Raw genomic sequence first — 25,484 nt, forward strand, 5'->3', positions numbered from 1 at the left:
TTGAGATATCTTATTATTGCTCGCTAGTTGATTATGTTATTTATATGAGTCATTATAATCTATAAGAGTTATTGTTGACATGGTTAGTTATAATGTTGGCTGAAAACCTGGGTGCTATTTAAGCTTATTTATGCAAACAAGAGCAAAAGAGTTTGTAAAAGTTTTTCTTTCTCACTTTCAGTTTTTCAACTGAATTGCTTGAGGACAAGCAAAGGTTTAAACTTGGGGGAGTAGATACGTCTCCAATGTATCTGTCGGTGTTCTGGGAACGGGGGTCCCCAGACTTGCCTGCGTGCGGCCCGCTGCGTGGCTAAGCCAGGAGGCCGCACGACCCATCTTCATCAACAAGGCATCCAAGACCATCGCGAGGGGCCAAGCCTCGCGAGGTGGATGACATAAGGCCTCCTCTGGAGCAGCCTGGTCAGGCAGGCTCACGAGGAGTGGAGATATCAAGGCAAGGCGAACCTCACGAGGCTCTCGTGACGTGAGCCACGACAATCAACACCAGGCGGGTGCCAGCGCGCGCAGCGTCCTTGTTTCCTCTTTGGTGCTAAGGAAACCAGGGCAGGCAAGGTGTACCGAGGGATCAGGCAAAGGTTTCCATTTTGGTGCAACCAGACCAAGACCAGAAGGATAGCAAGACAGAGGTCATCTTGGAGCCCAAGACGGTGTCACCACCAGAGCCTTTGGCAGGCGAAGACCACTTTTGTCAGGATAGCTTGTACTAGCTGTCCCCCTTTAAATTTGCCCGCCATTGTTGGCTCCCTTCCCGCTCAAGATTTGGGAAGAGGACCAAGGCCTCTATAAGTAGGACTAGCCACCACCATAGGCAGGGAGAGGAAATCTCAGATCACTCCCACCCACACAAGTTAGCCAAGCACAAGAACACCACAACCTTAGGAGGCTGTTCTTCCCATTGTATTGTTCATCGTCAGCCCAAGAGGCAATCCACCACCACCACACTGGAGTAGGGTATTACACCACAACGGTGGCCCGAATCAGTATAAATCTTGTGTCTTTATGTGTTGCGAGTGCGTCGAGTTCGTCCGCGAGATCTTAGCGAGCTAGGGCGTAGATCGGTGGGAGGAAGAGACTTCGCGCGCACCCCAGTGTTCGAGCCTTAAGGGTTTGTCGGAGCCCCACATTCGACATTTGGCGTGCCAGGTAGGGGTGCGCCATAGCTTCCCCTCCGTCGATCTGCGCTCCGTTGCCACCGCGCTTTGCCCACATGGCAGGCGCCCTGCTGCCGACTCCGACGGTCAGCGTTGACAACGGGGCCAGGGTGCTCCGAGCCCTGGCCCCCGCCCAGCGGCGGGTACAGTGGCCGCCCAAGTTCAGGCCAGAGATGCCGCCGTGCTACGATGGCACGGCAGACCCGTTAGCTTTCCTGCTGGCATATGAGCAGGCCGTCCTTGAAGCCGGGGGTGATGACAAGGTCATGGCCAACTGGTGTAACACCCACTATGCGGCTATATCTCCCACGTGTCAGAGCACGACTTAGAGGCATAACCGCATTGTAGGCATGTCGCAAGAGGGGTAATCTTTACACATCCCATGTACTGAATAAGAAAGAGGTACAGAGTTGGCTTACAATCGCCACTTCACAAAATACATAAATATAGCATTACATCAACCTGATACAATCAAGGTCCGACTACGGAACCAAAATAAAGACAACCCCAAATGCATAAGATCCCCGATCGCCCCAACTGGGCTCCACTACTGATCGTATGGAAAGGAAAATGTAGTAATGTCCTGAGTCCTCATCGAACTCCCACTTGAGTTCAATCGCGTCCCCTGGAATGGTATCATCGGCACCTGCATCTGGTTTTGGAAGTAATCTGTGAGTCACGGGGACTCAGCAATCTCACACCCTCGTGATCAAGACTATTTAAGCTTATGGGTAGGGAAAAAGGTATGTGAGGTGGAGCTGCAGCAAGCACTAGCATATATGGTGGCTAACTTACGCAAATTAGAGCAAGAAGAGAAGGCAAAGCACGTTCGAGAATCTATGATCAGGAATTGATCCTAGACTACTTACATTCAGGCATAACACGAGACCGTGTTCTCTTCCCGAACTCCATCGAAAAGAGACCATCACGGCTACACACGCTGTTGATCCATTTTAATTAAGTTAAGTGACAAGTTTTCTACAACCGGACATTAACAAATTGCCATCTGCCCATAACCGTGGGCACGGCTTTCGAAAGTTCAAAACCCTGCAGGGGTGTCCCAACTTAGCCCATCACAAGCTCTCACGGTCAATGAAGGATATTCCTTCTCCCAGGACGGCCCGATCAGACTCGAAATCCCGGTTACAAGACATCTCGACAATGGTAAAACAAGACCAGCAAAGCCAACCGAATGTGCCGACAAATCCCGATAGGAGCTGCACATATCTCGTTCTCAGGGCACACCGGATTGTCCAAACTTCCGGTAGGCCAACCCAGAGTTGCCCTTAGTGGCCACCAGCGGCTGACAAGTTGGACCAACACTCAGAGGAGCACTGGCCCGGGGGTTTAAAATAAAGATGACCCTTGAGTCCGCGGAACCCAAGGAAAAAAGGCTAGGTGGAAAATGGTAGAACCAAGGTTGGACCTTGCTGGAGGAGTTTTATTCAAGGCGAACTGTCAAGGGGTTCCCATTATAACCCAACCGCGTAAGGAACGCAAAATCAAGGAACATAACTCCGGTATGATGAAAACTAGGGCGGCAAGAGTGGAACAAAACACGAGGCATAAGGCCGATCCTTCCACCCTTTACCAAGTATATAGGTGCATTAAAGTAAACAAGATATAATAATGATATCCCAACAATAAACATGTTCCAACAAGGAACAAACTCCAATCTTCACCTGCAACTAGCAACGCTATAAGAGGGGCTGAGCAAAGCGGTAACATAGCCAAACAACGGTTTGCTAGGACAAGGTAGGTTAGAGGTTTGACATGGAAATATGGGAGGCATGATAAAGCATGTGGTAGGTATCGAGGCATAGGCATAGCAATAGAGCGAGCAACTAGCAAGCAAAGATAGAAGTGATTTCGAGGGTATGGTCATCTTGCTTGCAAAGTTCTCCGAGTTGACGTAAGCTTGATCCTCGTAAGTGTACTCAACGGGTTCCTCGATCACTTACTCGTCTCTCGGCTCTACCCAAAGCAAGAACACAAGCAAAGGGAACCACAATCAACCACGGTGCAATGCGCAAGCAACATGATGCAAAACATGGCATGATATGCGCGATGTGATATGCAATGCATATGCGTGCTCTGGAAGGAAAAGATTGAACCAGGCCTCAACTTGGAAAACCAAGAGTGCCTCTGGAAAGATGAGTTGATTTCGGTCGGAATCAATATAAAGATCACAGGAATCGGATGCACGGTTTGCAAATGGCAAGCAAAACAATAATGGCACTATTCTGCGATTAACAACACGATGCCATCTAAAATGCATCAAGAAAATAAGCTACTGCACTCTAACATAGCAACAAAGCACATGGAAGTGATCCACTCAAGATGCTTTACAAAAGATGAACACCGAGCTATGGCTAAATCACACAATAGCAGGTTCAAACAAGCATGGCAAAATTGAAAAGATATCGGGTTCACAGACTTAGTGAAAATAACATGTCAGGATTTAACATCAGGAAGCAATGTTTAGAGCAAGATAACAAAATGCTATAGGAACATATCATGGCAAAGCAAGGCATGGAATGAAACTAATCAAAGCATATAACAAAAGTCCCTTACTTACCATAAGCCAAAAGGGATCAGAAGATATGATGGCACCCATGTAAACATAGCAAGTTTCTTAACAGATTCATACTTAGCAGAAAATTGGACATGGCAAAAACAGAGTTACGTAGGCATGTTTGCGAGCTCGATGCACTCACGACAAGTCATTGCATGACAAAGTAAGCATGCATACACCCAGCAAGAAGACATGATCAAGAAGGTAAACATGGCAAGAACAATCTCATAGCATGCAAGGATCAACTACAACAACCTCGGCAAAATTGAATAACCTGTAAACAATCTGCCAGGAACATTTTATAGCAAAAGTAGAGCAAGATTGAGTCATGCTAGGGGACTCCTACAAAGACATGGATGGATAGAACATAACAATATCTCAAAATAATCCTTACTGAACATGCTCAAGAGGCATGGATCACTCTGTAGCAATATGAATACATGGCATAAAAATAACATCAGGGAAATGACTTAGAAGAATTCCAAGTTCCTGAAATCAGCAACATCACGAGAGCTACTTTGCATGCTTGTGCTAGTCACCACATTGATCACAAAAATACATGGCATACACCCATGTAAAGATGTCATGGCATAGCCCAAACCACATGTAGGCTCAAGTTCATAGGAGCCACACATTCAACATGGAAAAAATGACAAATGTCCATAATCTGTTAAGAAACAGACACTAACATTACATAGCACTCTTGTAACAGCATTTTAGGCATCAAGATGGAATCAAACAAGCATGGAGCAATGGAATGAAATGAAGAGCACATCCAGACGAACAATTTGATATATTACACGCCCAAAACGGAGCTATGGATGATGAGATATGACATTATGAAGAATGCCTAAAAAATGAACAGGGACGAGGACTTAGTGAAATTAGACCTCGCCGGACAGATCTAGGGTTTGCCGGGTCCGCGAACCGAGGACGGCCGGAGTGCTCGCCGGAGTAGCTCGAACTCGGCGGAGAGGAGGGGAGGAGGCAGATCCGGCCGGCTCCTGCCCGGATCTGGCCGGAGGAGTCGCCGGCGATGGGGCGGCGGGGCCGGCGCAGGGCGGCGCGGCGGAGTGGCGATGGCGGCGGGGCGGCGCGTGGGTGGCGGGGCGGCGGGCGAAGTGGTGCGGGCGGCGCGCGGCGACCGGTCCTCGGGGGCCCGCTGCGGGCCAGGCGGGCTGGTGTGGGAGGGCGGCGAAGTGGGCGCGGGCGGTGCGAAGTGGGCGCGGGCGGTGCGACGTGGCGCACCGCGATAGGTCGGGCGGCGGCGGGCGGACGTGTCCGGCCCGATCCGGACGCGTCCGGTGGCGGGAGGAGGAAGAGGCTAGGGTTAGGGGTGGTTTTTCCCCGAAATTTCGGAGGGGAAGGCCTATTTATACATAGATGGAGCTAGGAGAGTCCAAATGAGGTGCGGTTTTCGGCCACGCGATCGTGATCGCATGACCGAGAGGATGGAGCGGTTTTAGATGGGTTTTGGGCCTCTTTGGAGAGGTGTTGGGCTGCAACACACACGAGGCCTTTACGGTTCCTCGGTTAACCGTTGGAGTATCAAACGAAGTCCAAATGGCACGAAACTTGACAGACGGTCTACCGGTAGTGTACCAAGGCCGATTGGCAAGTCTTGGTCCAATCCGAGAACGTTTAACACCCACACACGAAAAGAGGCAAAAGGGGACGGCGGAGGACATAGGAGTGCCGGAATGCAAAACGGACAACGGGGAAAATGCTCGGATGCATGAGAAGAACACGTATGCAAAAGCGATGCACATGATGACATGATATGAGATGCATGACATGGACAAAAGCAAAACGGAGACAAAACCCAACCACGAGGGAATATCACAACTTAGTGCCGAAAATGGCAAGAGTTGGAATACAAATATGGCAAGTTACATACGGGGCGTTACAATAGGCTTCCCATGGCCCTCGCCGGTGAGCCACGCGCCTGGCTTCTCAACCTTCCCGGATCCACGGTGGCATCTTGGGAGGAGCTCCGCGACCTCTTCACTGCTCGCTACGCGGTGCCGGCGCACCACGCAGTCGCGGCCCTGCTAGGCGGCTCTCAAGCACCGCCGTCAGACCGCCACGCCAAGCCGTTCCTCCGTCAGATCGGGGCCACCTCCAGGCGCCCGGGGGCTCCGCCGGGCTGGGCTGCGCGAGAGGCCGACCTTACCTTCGGCTCAGAAGACCACCCCGACTCCACCGCCGGCTCCAAAATGCTCCTGATGCTCTGAACGCCCACCATCTGCAACGTGGCCGTCACCAAGATCCTCATCGACGGTGGTGCTGGCCTCAACTTGCTCTCCGTGGAAGCCTTGAGCCTTCTCCACGTTCCACTCGAGCGGCTTGGCGTCAGTAAGCCCTTCTCGGGAGTGGGTGGTGGAGCTGCCCACTCCCTGAGACAGATCCACCTCCCTGTCACCTTCGTCACACGCGACAACTATCGCACCGAGCCGGTGGAGTTCGACATCGCTCGCATCGGTCTCCCATACAACGCCATCCTCGGGTACCTGGCTCTCGCTCAGTTCATGGCGGCGACTCACCCGGCTTACAACCTCATGAAGATGCCAGGTAGCAAGGGCATCCTCACCATCAAGGGGGACACTAAGGAGGCCATGATGGCGCTCAGGCTCGCCTTCAAGACCGCGGCAGCAGCACAACCCGCCGACGCCGGTGCCCCCGCGGCCAGGGAGGCCGCGCCCACCAAGAAGAAGCAGTTGTTCACCCAGGACAAGGCGGAAACCAAGCAGGTATCGGTCAGCGAGGACGGGTCTTCAGGAGCCACCTTTACCATAGGAGCCGGCCTTGACCCGGAACAAGAAGAAGCCCTAGTGAGGTTCTTGCGCGCGAACAAGGAGATATTTGTGTGGGAACCAAAACAGCTAGTAGGGGTCCCGAGGGAGGTGATCCAGCGAGCGAGGTGGCAGTACACTGAGAAGCAGGCCTTCATCGTCCAAGAGACATGCAAGCTGGAAGCGGCAGGTGCCATCCGAGAGGTCCGATGCCCCGAATGGCTGGTGAGGGAGTCCTGGATTAGGGGGTATCTGGACAGCCAGATTATATCCATTGGCCGGACTGTTGGACTATGAAGATACAAGATTGAAGACTTCGTCCCGTGTCTGGATGGGACTCTACTTGGCGTGGAAGGCAAGCTAGGCAATACGGGTATGTATATCTCCTCCTTTGTAACCGACCTTGTGTAACCCTAGCCCCCTCCGGTGTCTATATAAACCGGAGGGTTTTAGTCCGTAGGACAACATACAATCATACCATAGGCTAGCTTTTAGGGTTTAGCCTCTCCGATCTCATGGTAGATCAACTCTTGTACTACTCATATCATCAAGAATAATCAAGCAGGACGTAGGGTTTTACCTCCATCAAGAGGGCCTGGACCTGGGTAAAACATCGTGTCCCCTGCCTCCTGTTACCATCCGCCTTAGACGCACAGTTCGGGACCCCCTACCTGAGATCCGCTGGTTTTTACATTGACATTGGTGCTTTCATTGAGAGTTCCTCTGCGTCGTCACCATAAGGAAGGATGCCTCATCTCGTTGTTGAGAACAACATCACCGCTGGGAGAGCCCGGGCTATCGGCCAAACTCTCTGGCTAGGCAGTTTCATCATGACTGCCCGTTCGGCTGTTGCCCCGACGATGACTTCTCGGGTCATCGAAAACAACCTCCACATCGGCTCGGTATTCGCTGAGCAGATGGATTCAATGGATCTCTCTTCCCTAAACGAGCTCTTGGATCGCATCGCCGCCTTGGGAATCGCTACGGACTATGATCTGATTGGGCTTAAATCCGATCAAAGGGAGATTAACTCTCCACCGGTCACCCACCATGTTGTGGTGCTGGAGGAACAATCTGGCGATTCCTCTTCTATCTTGAGGACTAACTATGTCCAGATTCCTAAGCTCTCTGAGCCGGATACCCGTTTACGGGAGGACATCACCCAAGCCCTGAACCTAGAGTCAGGCAGCGGGCCAGACTTATCGGGCAACATACCGGAACCCGAAATTCCAATATTGGAAACACCTCGGCCCCTGGGTCTCAGATTGGGTAGGGGTTCGGACTCAATTCCACCCACCCACCCAGACATAAACGATCTTTCCCACATCAGGCAAGAGCCCCATGAAATAGTACATCATTATTGGGACAGATTCCTCCTTGTGATGAACAAGGTTAAGGACTGTCGCGAGGAAGAGGCAGTCTCATTTTTCTGCAATAATTGCACGGACAAGGGAATCCTCAACGCCTTAAGTCGCCGTGACATATCACGCTTCGCTGACTTGGCGTCCATAGTACGAAAGTACTGTGCGATGGAAAGCGCCCAGAAAACTGAAATGAAATTTTGGGATAATCCGGCTAAGAATATACACCCAGTCCGAAGTAAAAGGGTGCACTATCATAAGACACCCGAGTTAGTTACAAAGAAACAAAAACCATCTACAGGGCATGGAACCGTATTGGAGGGATGGCTTAACGGACCCTGCAAAATTCATAGCACAGCGGATACCATACCAACGCACAGCCTTAGAGCATGTTGGATACTCCGGCAGGTGGCCAAAAGTGGTGAGGATCTTCTTATCCCAAATGCCACAGAGCACCATCCCGTGGATAACAATACGGTATTAACAGTTTTTGAAACCTTCGCATCAAATAATAGGCGCAAGCGAACACTCCGCAGCCTCGCCGAAATCTGCCACGTAGCAGCAATGAATCCATGGAGTGACACGGCTATTACCTTCAATGCCAGTGACGAACCTAAATTCCGAACTGCCCGAGCACCAGCTGCACTGGTCCTCAGTCCAATTGTGGACGGCTTTCGACTCACCAAAGTACTCATGGACGGCGGCAGTGGATTAAACCTCATCTATGAGGAAACTCTTCAAAAAATGGAAATAGACTGGAACCGCATTGAGCAAAGCAGCACAACCTTCAGAGGAATCATCCCCAGTAGGGAAGCACGCTGTGCTGGGAAAATCACACTAGATGTGGTATTCGGCACGCCGGAGAACTATAGGTCCGAAGAAATTACATTCCAAGTGGCCCCGTTCAGTAGTGGATACCACGCCCTTTTAGGACGGGAGGCGTTCACGATCTTCCAAGCCATACCCCATTATGGGTACATGAAGCTCAAAATGCCCGGGCCCAACGGAATCATCACTCTCGCTAGTGATCCGGACACAGCACTCTGCGCCGAAAACAAAACAGCCGCATTGGCCCTCGAGGCATTATCCGAAGCCCTTTCGGCCGAGGAATTAACTGCGCTACGCTCCACGGTGGACAGGGATGACGTAATACTTGAGATACAAGTCCACCTCTTTTAAACCAGCGGATGAAATAGTCAAATTCCAAGTCCACCCAACGGACCCTACAAAAACAGCCTCCATCGGGGCACAGTTAAACCCCGCCGTGGACGCCGCACTACGAGAGTTCCTGCGCGAGAATTGGGACATATTCGCCTGGCACCCCTCAGACATGCCAGGAATCCCACGCAGGCTGGCCGAGCACAGCCTCAATATCCTAAAGGGATTCAAGCCGGTCAAGCAGGCTCTTCGGCGTTTCTCTGAACCTAAGAGACAGGCTATGGGAGAGGAACTAGCCAAGTTATTGGAGGCCGGATTCATTAGAGAAATAAAACACCCGGACTGGCTAGCAAACCTGGTGATGGTACCAAAGAAGGACAAATCCTGGCGCCTATGTGTCGATTTCAAGGACCTCAACAAGGCTTGCCCAAAGGATCCCTTCCCCCTCCCCCGCATTGATCAAATTATCGATGCTACCGCAGGACACGAGTCATTGTGTTTCCTCGACGCATACTCCGGCTACCACCAAATCAAGATGGCGGAGTCCGACCAAGCCGCAACGGCATTTATCACACCATACGGCCCCTTCTGTTTCAACACAATGCCTTTTGGGCTCAAAAACGCCGGCGCAACATATCAGCGCATGATCCAGACATGCATGGAGAAACAGATCGGCAAAACAGTAGAGGCATACGTAGATGATGTGGTCGTTAAAACCAAACACGTCGACTCTCTAATAGACGCCTTGAGGCTCACATTCGACAACCTCCGAACATACGACATTAAGCTCAATCCGGAAAAATGCATTTTCGGCGTACCAGCCGGAAAGGTCCTCGGCTTCATTGTCTCCAGTAGAGGAATTGAAGCTAATCCGGCCAAAATCCGAGCTCTGTCATAGTTGGCTATCCCAACGGACCTCAAACAAATCTAGAAACTAACTGGATGTGTGGCGGCTCTAAGCCGCTTTATCTCCCGCTTAGGAGAAAAGGCATTACCCCTTTATCGCCTCCTTCGGCGCACCGAACACTTCGAGTGGACGAATGCTGCCACAGCCGGATTGGAAGAAATAAAAGCCATACTGGCAACCAACCCAATCCTGGCCGCGCCAAACATCAGCGAACCAAAGCTGTTGTACATTCCGGCAACTCATCAAGTTGTAAGCGCAGTTCTCGTCATCGAACGAGAAATTGACGGACATAAATTCCCTCTTCAAAAGCTAGTATACTATGTATCCACTGTCCTCAGTCCATTCAAATGACGATACCCACATTATCAAAAGATAGCCTACACGGTATTCATGGCATCCCGGAAGCTACGACACTACTTTCAAGAGTGTTCTATTACAGTAGCCTCGGAAGTGCCACTTAATGATATTATAAACAACCGCGACGCCATGGGCCGGATTGCCAAATGGGCCATTGAGCTCCTCCCGTTCGACATAACATACAAACCTCGGCGAGCCATTAAATCGCAAGTATTGGCCGACTTTGTCGCCAAATGGACGGAAGTCGAACTCCCTAAAGAGTACGACACATACTCCAATTGGACCATGCACTTCGACGGATCTAAAATGCTGGCTGGTCTAGGGGCTGGCGTCGTCCTGACGTCCCCAACAAGGGATACCGTTCAGTACGCACTGCAGATACTATATGCAGACTCCAACAACGCAGCCAAATACGAAGCTCTATTGCATGGTCTTCGGATGGCAGTCTCCATGGGCATTCAACGCCTGGAGGTGCGTGGGGATTCAAACCTCGCAATATCTCAAATAAATGGAGACTTCAACGCCAAGGATCTGAAGATTGTGGCCTATCGAAACACCGTCCTAAAGATGTCAACTCCGTTTGAGGGGCTCGAATTTCACCATGTGGCTCGGGAAAACAATCAGGCGACGGATATCCTCGCCCGCATCGGCGCAAAACGCGACGCGGTCCCCCCCCCCCCCAACATATTTTTGGAGAGGTTGTTTACGCCATCGGTGGTATGGGAAGGGGACACCGGTAACAATAGTCCGGACCCTGGCAAAACGCCCGATACCGAACAATCTGACATAATCGGAGGCTCTACCACCGAAATAACACCTTCAGCCCACGTAATAATGGTCGTCATCGCCCCATGGATAGAACCATTCCTGGCCTACCTAACTAGGCAAGAACTTCCCGAGGACTAAAATGAGGCACGCTGCATAGTGTGGCGATCTAAAGCCTACAGGGTCCACGAGGGAGAGCTATATAAGAAAAGCACTACCGGAGTCCTTCAAAGGTGCATCTCCGAAGAGGAAGGGCGGAAGCTTTTGGCAGAAATTCATGTCGGACTTGGCGGCCACCACGCCGCAGCCCGGGCCCTTGTAAGAAAGGCCTTCCATACAGGTTTTTATTGGCCGACGGCCCGGGCAGACGCACATGACTTGGTCCAACGCTGCGTCGGTTGCCAGCTTTTTGCAAACCAAAGCCATATGCCACCCACCGCCCTCCAAACAATCCCCATTACCTGGCCCTTCACGGTCTGGGGGCTTGACATGGTCGGAGGACCCCTTAAGGGGGGAACCCACAAGAAAAAAAATACTTACTGGTCATGGTCGATAAATTCACCAAATGGATAGAAGCCAAACCTGTTAAAACAGCCGAATCCGGACCGGTGATAGACTTCATATCCGGGGTTGTACACCATTATGGCGTCCCCCACAGCATCATCACTGACAACGGCACGAACTTCACGGCCGACGAGGTAAAACTCTGGTGCTGCAACATGGGCATCAAGCTCGATTATGCTTCCGTCTATCACCCACAAACCAACGGCCAAGTTGAGCGAGCAAATGGTCTTATCATGAGCGGCATTAAGCCCAGATTAGTGCCATCCTTAACGGAGTCTAACACACACTTGGTAGAGGAGCTCGACTCTGTACTCTGGGGGCTGCGGACCATGCCGAATCGTAGTACCAGATATACACCCTTCTTTATTGTGTACGGCGCAGAGGTAGTCCTGCCCTGCGACATAATTCATGACTCACCTCGAGTGCGCATGTACGAAGAAAGAGAAGCCGAGCTCGATCGGCAGGACAGTCTAGACACCCTGGAGGAGGAGCGTGACATGGCAAAAGCCCGTTCCGCATTTTATCAGCAACAGGCTCGCAGATACCAAAGCAGAGAAGTACGGGCCAAAACTTATAACGTTGGCGAGTTAGTTCTACGCCTGCCGGAGAAGAAAAAGTCCAAGCTCGAGCCCAAATGGGAAGGTCCCTTCATTATTGACCAAGCTCTGACTGGTGGAGCATACCGTCTGCGGGATGCATCGAATAATCAACTTGAGCCGAACCCATGGAACGCAGCTAGGCTCCGAAGATTCTACGCCTAGCGCCGGACTCTATGTTTGTCTCCTTCCTCTGTCCATTTTTTGAATATATATTATCTGTCTATTTTCTCTTTCTTTCTTTTATTCTTTCTCAAGGCCTTCAAGGGCCAACTTGTGCTTCGCTTGCACATTATAGATGCGCTAACCGCGCTCATTATACCTGGGGGCTTCTTACGGGAAGCTTAATTATCCATCTGGGCTTCTTGCCCAGCACATGTGTTATTCTTCCACATGTACCTTTTCTTCGCCATTATATGCATCGATATGACTTAAGTTTTGGCCAAGCTGGGTTGCCTGGCTCTTGTATTTATGCCCTACATTCCCATTAATTCGGCTAGGGCATAAGGGGAGCACCTCTGTGATTGTTACTGCCGGGTCAGCCGGATGTGTACCTCAGACTGGGTGAAGCCGAAAGCTAGCGTTCTTAAGGGAATATTCGGTCGGTGAACAAAAGATGATTTTTATTTATTTTCCACATATGCCCCCAGATGTTTTTTGCCTGCGTTTCCTCTTGCAGTCCGGACATGCACTTTAGGGCATGTGTACCCAGAGAAAGGAACCCTTAACGGAACTATTCTCCCTAGAAGATGTTTCTTACTACCCATGTAATATAACATAACTAGTTGGGCACTTGTCTGTTCAAGCACTAATGACCCTACACCTGGTCTCGACGCATACCCCGGTTCTTATATAACTGAGCGGGTATTCGGATACACTCCAGACTATCGGGTCCCGAGGTTGAAGCGAAAAGGTCCGCCATGACAAATGATCTACAATCCGGCTAGAAGGCATTATACATGTCACTTTAATTACATAGTCATGTAAACTGACTAAATTCCTCTTCTATACCATCCAACAGGCGGTCTAGCCTACAATCCTGTTGGGAATACTTTGCGGATAATTCTACCTGCCCATAGACTAAGCTAACGGGGATCACTTTCCTATCGGGCCCCACAGGTGCGACCTTGGCCATGTGATTTGGGTGAGCCTTGGTATACCGCGTCTTCACCATGGCCCAGGCTTCCCTGGCACCTTGACGGTAGGCAGATATCTTCCATAATCGGAAGCGCCACCGTGCTCCCTTGAGCTTCTCCACAAGCTCTCCAACACCTTCTGGCAGGGAGACGGATGGACACTAGACCTAGGCAATACCTTGCATCACCTGCCGGACTTGTTCGTGCAGTTGTGATAGCTTGGATAGAAGATCACCCGCAGACCCGGGCATCTCCTCCGCTGGACGACTCGTCAGCAAACCTGCAGACATAACTCTGTTAGCTGGCTTCTCCACCGTCCCCTTTATTAAGGGTTCGTTCAAGCACTTACTGAATATGTCGCGTCGAAGCCACTTATTCTCCTTCTTAGAGTCCGCAAGCTAGGCTCGAACATCTTTCAGTTCCACGCACAGCTTGGTATTGGCGTCTTGGAGATTGTTTTTCTCCCGCCTGACCTCAGTCAGCACGCGTTCGCCAGCCTTTAGCTGTCGTACGGCGTGCTGCTCCTCTGGATTCTCTCCGGATTCATCTGCAACATCTATTATTACATCTACAGCCATGCCGCACGCTATATGGTACTTATCATTCTTTGAAAGAAATGTTACTAGCTGGGGACTTTTTAGGTTCCTTTAATGTGGCAACAGCGGCCCGAAGTTGGGTCTTGCATTCCTCTAGCTCTTGTGATAGTCGACTATTCTTCTCTGTAAGAACCTGCACAATAAGATGATCCTTAAATCAGTTCTGCTAACTGTTTCAAGTCTTAGGGGTACTGATACATATAATCGTTAGATTTTCTTACCCTTACATCCTTTACATACTAGTCCATGGCTCTGGCTAGACCATTTTGAGCAGCACGAAGGTACGCCTCTCTAGAATTGAAGGCATCAAATGCCTCTGGTGAGAAGCAAGCATCGCGGAGTACGGCCTGGCGACGCCTATGATTCATGGCGCTCTCCACTTCTGAATGTGTAGCAGATAGCCTATCTACATCCTCTGTAGGGGGACTATCCGGCGTCCGCACCATGTCAGCTTCCGCCTCTATGTCCGGTCCTAGAGCCCGACTGGTGGAAGCATGATCGGCAGCCTCACCGGACATATTCCGGCGAGCGTTTTTTTTGTTAAAGAAACATGGACGTCATTACATTTCAAGAAAGACGAAAACCACGGAGCGGGGTTTCTGTCATACCTCTGTGCCGGCGTCTCCGTCCTGACCGCCTTCCTTTTTGGCCTACCCGGCCTCGGTGCCTCTTGTTGACGAGTTGCTGCGGGTTCGGCATGGCGTCCCAAATGCCTTCCCTGTAAAAACACCATATGTATATGGTAGGTGAAGTGTCTAAGAGGGGATCCTAGTTTTTGGAGTTGGGATTTTTGGTTTTTCTTACGTGCAACACAGGAAGCAGTCCGGGATAGTCAGTCGTAATGTCCACCATGGCATCATCACAGCTTACTTGATAGAACTGCCGGTCTATCAGCTCCACGAATATGTCCGGATCTTCTTCGAGTCCAGCACCAAGGGCCCGGTCAGGGTCCTCTGGTTGTGGAGATGGGCTGCTGACCTCCCTTGTGGCTTTTCGTAGTTCCTGCCGCAAAATGGCAAGGTGAGTACCTACGACAAAGAATGCGAGAAGAACGGGAGTAAGGAGATATAACTCAGCCAGCTTGGAGGGTTGTACATGGAGAATCCATCCCGTGGCTTGATGCGGATGAACTCCTTTTCCTCTCCCTTGAACAATTCGGACATAATTTTTGCTAAAGTGGCAGCGTTGTCCGGACCCTTATGCCCGCAACGGGTGGCGTCATCTTCCCCGTTAAAACACCACAAGGGGTGCCCTCGATATTGAAGTGGTTGCACTCCCCGCATTATGCATATTGACATAACCTCGATTACTGTCAATCCTGATTGAGCCAGCGCTTTAATCTGGTTCATCAGGTAAAGGACTTCTCCGTTGTCTTCCTCCTGGGGGCTCCGTGGGCGCCAACTTCGACGTTTCTTCAGAGGAGCATTGCTAAACTCAGGAAGACCCCGCCGAACAGGGTCCGGAAGGGGGACGTCCTCTATATAAAACCATTTCGAAGGCCAGTCTTCGGACGTCTTCTTCGGAGTACCGGACAGGTATCCGGTTTCGGCGATGCGCCATATTTCGGCTCCGCCCACTTGATAAAGTGACCCCTTCTGTGTGCGAGGGACGAGGCAAAATAACCTTTTCCACAGCTCGAAATGAGCCTCGCAGCCCAGGAATAACTCGCAAAGGGCAACATAGCCGGTGATATGTAAAATGGAAGCATGGGTGAAATTATGTAGTTGGAGGTCGTAAAACTCCAGGAGCCCGCGGAGGAATGAATGAATCGGAAATCCGAGTCCCCTCAATAAATAAGGAACAACGCATACCCGCTCCCCCATAGAGGGGCTGGGGAAGCTCTCCGCTTGCTCCCCGCCATTGTAGGTGGCGAGCCCGGCTCGGACGGGAACCATATACGCCGGAGGGAGAAATCCCTTAGTCTGCAGTTCGACTAATCGACTGTGTGGGACTGAACACCTCTCCCAATCACCGGGCTTAGGGCTACGGGGACGGGAGGAGGAGCTGCGGAGGTCGGCCATGCTGGAGTGGATCTTTCCGAAGCACGCTTCGATGGATTCTCGCTGGGGGAGGATGGTATGGATTGGATCTAAGAATCCCCATCCCTTTAATAGACAATTTATTTATCTGGCTAGGGGGGCAAATGTAAAAACGCCCTGGCGCCTCGCATTCATTCAACGCGTGGAAGATAGCCCTTATTGGGTGCAGAAGCCAAGAGGTTCCACATTTATGGGACCGGACACTTCTTAGCAAACGTTCAAAATTTGGAGAAGAACCCGCCTTGCAATGTCGAAGACAACACTGCGCGTCGGACTCATCGTCATTGAAGCCTGGTTCGGGGGCTACTGAGGGAGTCCTGGATTAGGGCGTATCCGGACAACCGGATTATATCCATTGGACGGACTGTTGGACTATGAAGATATAAGATTGAAGACTTCGTCCCGTGTCCGGATGGGACTCTACTTGGCGTGGAAGGCAAGCTAGGCAAAATGGATATGTATATCTCCTCCTTTGTAACCGACCTTGTGTAACCCTAGCCCCCTCCGGTGTCTATATAAACCGGAGGGTTTTAGTCTGTAGGACAACATACAATCATACCATAGGCTAGCTTTTAGGGTTTAGCCTCTCCCATCTCGTGGTAGATCAACTCTTGTACTACTCATATCATCAAGAATAATCAAGCAGGACGTAGGGTTTTACCTCCATCAAGAGGGCCCGAACCTGGGTAAAACATCATGTCCCCTGCCTCATGTTACCATCTGCCTTAGACACACAGTTTGGGACCCCCTACCAGAGATCCGCCGGTTTTGACACCGACAGCTGGCGAACCCTGTCGTGGTGTCGAAAAAAGGCGGGAAGGAACAGATGTGCGTCGACTTCACTAATCTTAACAAAGCCTGCCCTCAAGACCCGTTCCCACTCCCGCGCATCGACCAGCTCGTTGAATCCACCGCCGAGTGTGACCTGCTATGCTTCCTGGATGCATTCTCAGGGGATCATCAAATCAAGATGGCGGTGGAAGATGTGGAGAAGACGGCCTTCCTGACACCATGTGGGGTGTACTGCTACACCTGCATGCCCTTCGGGCTGCGCAATGTGGGCGCGACCTTTCAGCGGTTGATGCACATCACTCTGGAGTGGCAGCTCGGGAGGAACGCAGAGGCTTACGTCGATGACATAGTGGTCAAGTCTCGCGAGGCAAGGACATTGATTCAAGACTTGGAGGAGACCTTCGAGAGCCTGCGCCAAGTGAACTTAAGGCTCAACCCAGAGAAGTGCGTGTTCGGTGTCCCCTCCAGCAAGCTGCTGGGATTCCTCGTATCCCACAGGGGGATCGAGGCAAACCCGGAGAAGGCCAAGGCTACCGAGGACATGAGCCCGCCGCAGACCCTCAAAGAGATGCAGAAGCTGGCAGGGCGGGTGACCGTGTTAGGGCGTTTCATCTCCAAACTGGGAGAGTGCGCCTTACCATTCTTCAAGCTCATGAAGAGGAAGGGCCCGTTCAAGTGGAACCCGCAGGACGACCGAGCCTTCCAAGACCTCAAGAAATACCTTACTAGCCCCCCCCCCAGTGATGGTGGCACCACGGCCCCTCCAGCCTCTGGTACTCTACCTTGCTACCACCCCGTACTCCACCAGCGTGGTGTTGGTGGCGGTTCGGGAGGAGCTCCAAGCCAAGGGTGTGCCCCGCCAGGCCAAAGCTGAAGTATTGCAGGGTCAGAAAGGCGCAGCAAAGGCATCAGCGGTGGAAGGCCAAGCTCGGCAGGGTGGCGTCGCAGAAGCTCCTGAGGACAGCCGGGTCTCAGGGACCCTCCCACCTCAGGATATGCCCCGATCTCCGCAGGACTCGAGCCTCGACACCGTGCCAGCCCTCGTCGAACACCCAGTGTACTTTGTCAGCACCATACTATGGGACGTGAGAGCGCGCTACCCCATGCCCCAGAAACTCCTGCTCGCGCTCCTAGTGGCCTCACGCAAGCTGTGACACTACTTCCAGGGCCACCCCATCAAGGTCGTCTCAGCCTTCCCACTGGAAAGGATACATAGGAGCCCTAACTCAGCCGGAAGGGTCGCAGAGTGGAACATCGAGTTGCAAGCATTCCAGTTGGAGTTCAGCACTACCAGGGTCATCAAGTGGGCCGCACTTGCTAACTTTGTGGCAGAATGGACGGATGCCCTGACACTTGAGGAAGGAGAAGACCGGTCCACCTCCCCAGGAAGTGAGGCTCCGGACGGTTGGGTCATGTATTTTGATGGCGCCTTCACACACCAGGGGGAGGTGGGCTGGAGCAGTGCTCATCTCACCCACCTAGGACAAGCTCTACTACGCTGTGCAACTCTGCTTTCAGCACGACGAGAAGGTCTCCAACAACATCGCAGAATACGAAGGCCTCATAGCCGGCCTGAAGGCTACAGCGGCCCTAGGGGTGAAGCGCCTCACCATCAGAGGCGACTCACAACTCCTCGGCAACTTCTCCAACAAGGTGTATGAGCCGAAGGACGAGCATATGGAGGCCTACCTCGCAGAGGTGCGCAAGATGGAGAAATAGTTCTCGGGCCTGGAGCTGCAGCACGTGCCCCGGGGCACCAACAAGGAAGCCAACGACATCGCCAGGAGAGCATCCAAGCGGCAACAGCAGGAGCCAGGCGTCTTTGAGGAGCGGCTCTTCAAGCCATCAGCCGCGCCACCTCTCTTAAGCACGACTCGGCCTCGGGAGGAGATCCCCCATCCTCCGGCCATGGGAGCCCCGGCTTGTAGACCGACCTTCGGAGCTCGTCTGCTCTTGGCGCTCGAGCCCCAGGAGGAATGCTGGACCAAGGAATTTAAGGAGTACTTAACGCACGGGACGTTGCCAGAGAAGGAAGAGGAGGCAGAGCGCGTGGACCGGCAAGCCACGGCATACTGTATCCAAGATTGCGAGTTATATAGGAAGCGACCGAACGATGTCACACTGCGCTGCATATCTAGCGACCAAGGAAGGGAGTTGCTGATTGACATACATGGCAGGGACTGCGGACATCATTCGTCGTCACGGACCCTCGTCGGCAAGGTGTTCCGCAGTGGATTCTACTGGCCTACAGCACTCAACGACGCAGCTGAGTGGTGAAGTCTTGCGAAGCTTGCCAATTCCACGCCAAGCAAATCCATCAACCAACTCAAGGGCCTTCAAAATATCCCGCTCACATGGCCGTTTGCGTCTGGGGGCTGGATATCCTAGGCCCGTTCCCTCAGGCGCCAGGGGGCTACCATTACCTCTACATCGCCATCGACAAGTTCACCAAGTGGGCGGAAGTGGAAGACGTCCGTACCATCCTAGTCGGCTCTGCTGTCAAGTTCATCAAAGGCCTCGTGAGCTGCTTCGGGGTCCCCAACCGCATCATCACAGATAATGGTTCGCAATTTACTAGCAACATCTTCAAAACCTACTGTGCTAACCTTGGAACACAGATCTACTATGCTTCAGTGGCCCACCCCAGGAGCAATGGTCAGACCGAATGTGCTAACGTGGAGGTCCTAAGGGGCCTCAAGACCAGGACCTTCAAGAAGAAGCTGGAGGCCTACGGCAGGGGCTGGCACGACGAGCTCCAGTCTGTACTATGGTCCATCCGGACCACCGCCACCAAGCCAACGGGAGAGACTCCATTCTTCCTCGTTTATGGAGCTGACACGGTCCTCCCTCACGAAGTCAAGCATCGCTCCGCACGGGTCCTGGCATTCGACGAAATGCAGCAGGATGCCATGCGGGGGATGGAGCTCGTGTTGGGGGAGGAACGTTGCCGCGAAGCTGCGCTACGGGCGGCGAGGTACCAGCAAGCACTGCGGCGATACCACTGCCGCAACATCCACTCCAGGACACTCGAGACGGGAGACCTAGTCCTGAGGCGGGTCCTCTCTAGGGAAGGGCTACATAAGCTTTCACCAATGTGGGAGGGCCCGTTCAAGGTCGTCCACATCTCCAGTCCTGGCGGCGTGCGCCTGGAGACACAAGACGGAGTACCAGTCCAAAACGCCTGGAACATCCAGCACCTCCGGAAGTTTTACCCATGAAGCAAGGCTCAGAGCCTGTGAAGCAAGGCCGAGAGCCTGTGAAGCAAGGCCCAGAGCCTGTGAAGAAAGGCCCAGAGCCTGTGAAGAAGGCCTGGTGCCTGTGAAGAATCATCGCCCGTGACACTCTCACGTAATAATGAGTTGGGGCTGTACACGCCCCGGAGTCTCAGGAGTGCCGGCCTCAGGCCCTGGGGCTCCCGCCCACGCCTAGTGGAAGCACTTAGCTCTGCGCTGGTGAGAAGACTTGTAGACTAGAATAGGTGCCGGACGCGGCTTTTCATTTGCTTTCTGCATTTGACTTCCTTTTCCTTAATCGAAATTTGCTTTTGGCATTCCTTGCTGATTTGACCCCCTCGCCTCACGCTGCGTTTTTTTGGCTCGGGTTAGCTCGTGTTCTCTCTCTCGCATGCCTCGCGAGGGGGCTGGGCAGGTGCCCTTGCGAGCATTTTCCCCCTTCTCTGCCTTCTCGCGAGCCACCCTCGTTCAAGCCCAAAAGCTAGCGTGCCTCTCTGTTCGAGCCCAAAAGCTGGCGTACCTCTCCTAGTCCGTGCCCCTCAGGTACCGCGATACAAGGCGCCAGGTCAGGGCCAGGGCGAGCGGCAAATCCTTTAATGCACTTCCTAACGAGCTTTTGCAGTTCCCGAGCAAATGCAGGCCACCAAGGCAAGATGGACGCGAGGAAATGAGCGCCTCGTGAGGAAGAGGGCGTCCCGAATATACTAGGTTAAGTTACCTTTGCACGAAATAACGACACAACACGCATGATGCCACAACTGAGGAACCATAGTTCAATACATGCCCCCTAGGCCCAAACTGGTTACAATCTTAATGGAGGAAAAAGAGTAAAACAAAAGCAGCATTACGGCAATCTGCAGAGGCAGACCCCTAGCAACACCCCGAGCCTAGCCGGATCCTTCTTCGCGCTTCACGGAGTCACGGCGGCGAGATGACCCACTGCCGCCTTCAAAGCGGGCGCGGCGGCGCGGCAGCTGGTCGTGGCCACTGCTTCTGGAGCTGTCACCGGAGGAAGAGCCGCCGTAGTTGGACAAGACGCAGCCGCCCCCAAGGGTAGGCTGGCCCTCATCCTCATCGCGACTGTCCCCGAGACCAAGCACCTCCTCACCATCGTTCGCCTCGGGGCAGTACCCGGCGCGACGACCATCTTCCCCAAACACCCTCACGTAGAGGGTTGATTCGCCGTCGTACTTGAAGTGGAGGGCGCACCGCCGGCCCAAGCCACGCGCGCGGGCGAAGGTCTGCCAACCACGGGCCAGGGCTATGTTGCCCGCGGCGGAAGTCGCGACTGCAACCCAAGAGGCCTTGCTGCAGCAACCATCCGCCTGCAGCCAGTGTCTGCCTGGACCAGAGGCCGGCAGCTTGTCGGCGAAGAAGCACGGAAGTTGGAGCCTGTTGCCGACCGGATTCTCCGACCAGACGACAAACTCCGGCGACGCCTCCACCGTGTGGAAACACGGACGGGGGGCACCAAAGCACGCCTCCCCTCGTCAACTGGATCGCCATGGCTGGGATGACCCCTCTGCGTGCCGTGGCACCACTCTGACGATGGGCCGCGACAGGGGACGTGGCGTGCTTGCGCGGACGGCCACGTCCGGGCTTGGACACCGGCGAGCCAGGCCCCTCGCGAGGGGCCTTCCCCTTTTCAGTGGCAGAGAACTTCCTTCGTGGCGCCATTCATGGCACAACGAGCAATGGAGCGAGGAAGAAGACGGGGGCAAGATAGGAAGAGTTGGGCAACAGGGGCTCCGCCCCCCCATTTATAGCAAGAGAAGGCCAACCGGCACCTCCCACGATCGCATGTAATGATGGTTTTGCTTGCATGTCGCAGGGACTCGTCAAGTCGCGCAGTTGCCAAGGCAGCATGGGGAAGTGGAGACGTCCACGTCTAATTAACTGCCACATGTCAACCGAGGCCGCAGGCTTTTGGGGCCCGTGGTGCTCCATACTTGGCCCTTGGCTTCGCCGCGAAGCCAAGCCCGAGCGCGCCTTGGGCCCGGGGGCTACTGTCGGTGTTCTGGGAACGGGGGTCCCCAGACTTGCCTGCATGCGGTCCGCTGCGTGGCTAAGCCAGCCTTGGGCCGGAGGGCTACTGTCGGTGTTCTGGGAACAGGGGTCCCCAGACTTGCCTGCATGCTGCCCGCTGCGTGGCTAAGCCAGCAGGCCGTATGGCCCATCTTCTTCAACAAGGCATCCAAGACCCTCTCGAGGGGCCAAGCCTCACGAGGCGGACGACACAAGGCCTCCTCTGGAGCGGCCTAGTCAGGCAGGCTCACGAGGAGTGGAGATATCAAGGCGAGGCGAACCTCATGAGTTTCTCGTGATGTGAGCCATGACGATCGACACCAGGTGGGCGCCAGCGCGCGCAGCATCCTTGTTTCCTCTTTGGTGCTAAGGAAACCAGTGCAGGCGAGGAGTACCGAGGCATCAGGCAAAGGTTTCCATTTTGGTGCAACCAGACCAAGACCAGAAGGACGGCAAGACGGAGGTCACCGTGGAGCCCAAGACGGCGTCACCACCAGAGCCTTGGGCAGGCGAAGACCACTTTTGCCAGGATAGCTTGTACTAGTTGTCCCCCTTTAAATTTGCCCGCCATTGTTGGCTCCCTTCCCGCTGAAGATTTGGGAAGAGGACCAGGGCCTCTATAAGTAGGACTAGCCACCACCATAGGCAAGGAGAAGACATCTCAGATCACTCCCAGCCACACAAGTTAGCCAAGCACAAGAACACCTCAACCTCAGGAGGCTATTCTTCCCATTGTATTGTTCCTCGTCAGCCCAAGAGGCAATCCACCACCACCACACTGGAGTAGGGTATTACACCACAACGGTGGCCCGAACCAGTATAAATCTTGTGTCTTTCTGTGTTGCGAGTGCTTCGAGTTTGTCCGCGAGATCTTAGCGAGCTAGGGCGTAGATCGGTGGGAGGAAGATACTTCGCGCGCACCCTAGTATTCGAGCCTTAAGGGTTTGCCGGAGCCCCACATCCGACAGTATCTACTTTTTCTCATGCTTTTCCTCTTGTTTTGGACTCTAATTTGCATGATTTGAATGAAACTAACCCCAGACTGATGTTGTTTTTAGTAGAACTGCCATGGTGTTGTTTTGTGCAGAAATAAAAGTTCTCGTAATGCAATGAAACTTTGCGAGGATTTTTTATACCAATAATAAGAATTTCTAGATCCAAGACCCACCAGGGTGCGCACCCCTCTCCTGGCACGCCCAGGTGGGTTGTACCCACCTGATGGCCCCGCTGATGACCCCCCTGATGCTATAAAATCACATTATTCGAGGAAAAAATCAGGGAGAAAGAATTATCACGATCCATGAGATGGAGCCGACGCCAAGCCCTGTTCTTCCTCGGGAGGGCAGATCTGGAGTCCGTTTGAGGCTCTGGAGAGGGCGATCTTCGTTCTTCGTCATCACCAACCCTTCTCCATCGCCAATTCCATGATGCTCCCGCCGGGTGTGAGTAATTCCTTCATAGGCTCGCTGGTCGGTGAGGAGTTGGATGAGATTCATCATGTAATCGAGTTAGTTTTGTTAGGGCATGATCCCTAGTATCCACTATGTTCTTAGATTGATGTTGCTATGACTTTGCCATGCTTAATGTTTATCACATTGGGCCCGAGTGCCATGATTTCAGATCTGAACCGTTTATGTTATCATCATTATATCCATGTTCTAGATCCGATCTTGCAAGTTATAGTCACCTACTACAGTTATGATCTGGCAACCCCGGAGTAACAACAACCGGGCCCACTCCCGGTGATGACCGTAGTTTGAGGAGTTCATGTATTCATTATGTGTTAATGTTTTGTTCTAGTTCTCTATTAAAAGAAGGACTTAATATTGTTGGGGAATATAGTAATTTCAAAAAAAATCCTACGCACATGCAGGATCATGGTGATGCATAGCAATGAGAGGGGAGAGTGTTGTCTATGTACCCTCGTAGACCGTAAGAGGAAGCCTTTATCAATGCGGTTGATGTAGTCATACACCTTCACGATCCGTCCCGGTCAAGTACCGAATGCACGGCACCTCCGAGTTCTGCACGCGCTCAGCTCGATGACGTCCTCGCCTTCTTGATCCAGCAAGAGGGGTGAAGTAGTAGATGAGTTCCGGCAGCACGGCGGCATGGTGACGGTGTTGGTGAAGAACAATCTTCGCGGGGCTTCCCCTAAGCACTACGAAAACTATGACAGAGGATAAACTAGAATGGACGGGGTTGCCGGCACACGGCTTGGTGTTTCTTGATGCGTCTTGGGTGCTAGCCCTACCCCTCTATTTATATGTTGAGCCTTGGGGTCGAAACTTGGAGTAAAAGCCTGCACAAAGTCGGTTTCACCCGAAAGGCAAGAGTACTTCTCAAACTCCAGGGCCAGACTCCAGGGTTCCCGGCGTCTGGCCCCAGACGCCAGGGACCCTGGCGTCTGGCCCCTGGACTACGCAAAACTTCCTTTTGCGCTTTCCAAAAACCTTGTGGGCTTTCCCCTTTTGCCCAAATAAAGTGTTCTCGTACCCAAATGTTTCGGGAAACATTCGGAACCCCTTCCGGTGAATTCCGGAACCCTTCCGGAGACCAAACACTATTATCCCACATATCAAACTTTATCTCCGGACCATTTCGGAGTTCCTCGTCATGTTCGTGATCTTATCCGGAACTCTGAACAACATTCGGTTACCAACATACATAACTCATAAATACTATATCATCAACGAACGTTAAGCGTGCGGACCCTACGGGTTCGAGAACTATGTAGACATGACTGAGACACTTCTCTGGTCAATAACCAATAGCAGAACCTGGATGCCCATATTGGCTCCTACATATTCTACGAAGATCTTTATCAGTCAAACCGCATAACAACATACGTTGTTCCCTTTGTCATCGGTATGTTACTTGCCCGAGATTCGATTGTTGGTATCTCAATACCTAGTTCAATCTCCTTACCGGCAAGTCTCTTTACTCGTTCCGTAATACATCATCCTGCAACTAACTCATTAGGTACAATGCTTGCAAGGCTTATAGTGTTGTGCATTACCGAGTGGGCCCAGAGATACCTCTCCGACAATCGGAGTGACAAATCCTAATCTGGAAATACGCCAACTCAACAAGTACCTTCGGAGACACCTGTAGAGCACCTTTATAATCACCCAGTTACGTTGTGGCATTTGGTAGCGCACAAAGTGTTCCTCCGGTAAACGGGAGTTGCATAATATCATAGTCATAGGAACATGTTTAAGTCATGAAGAAAGCAATAGCAACATACTAAACGATCAAGTGCTAAACTAACGGAATGGGTCAAGTCAATCATATCATTCTCTAATGATGTGATCCCGTTAATCAAATGACAACTCATGTCTATGGCCAGGAAACTTAACCATCTTTGATTCAATGAGCTGGTCAAGTAGAGGCATACTAGTGACACTCTGTTTGTC

The sequence above is a fragment of the Triticum aestivum genome, chromosome 2A (genome assembly GCF_018294505.1).
Source record: "Triticum aestivum cultivar Chinese Spring chromosome 2A, IWGSC CS RefSeq v2.1, whole genome shotgun sequence".
Lineage (NCBI taxonomy): Eukaryota > Viridiplantae > Streptophyta > Magnoliopsida > Poales > Poaceae > Triticum > Triticum aestivum.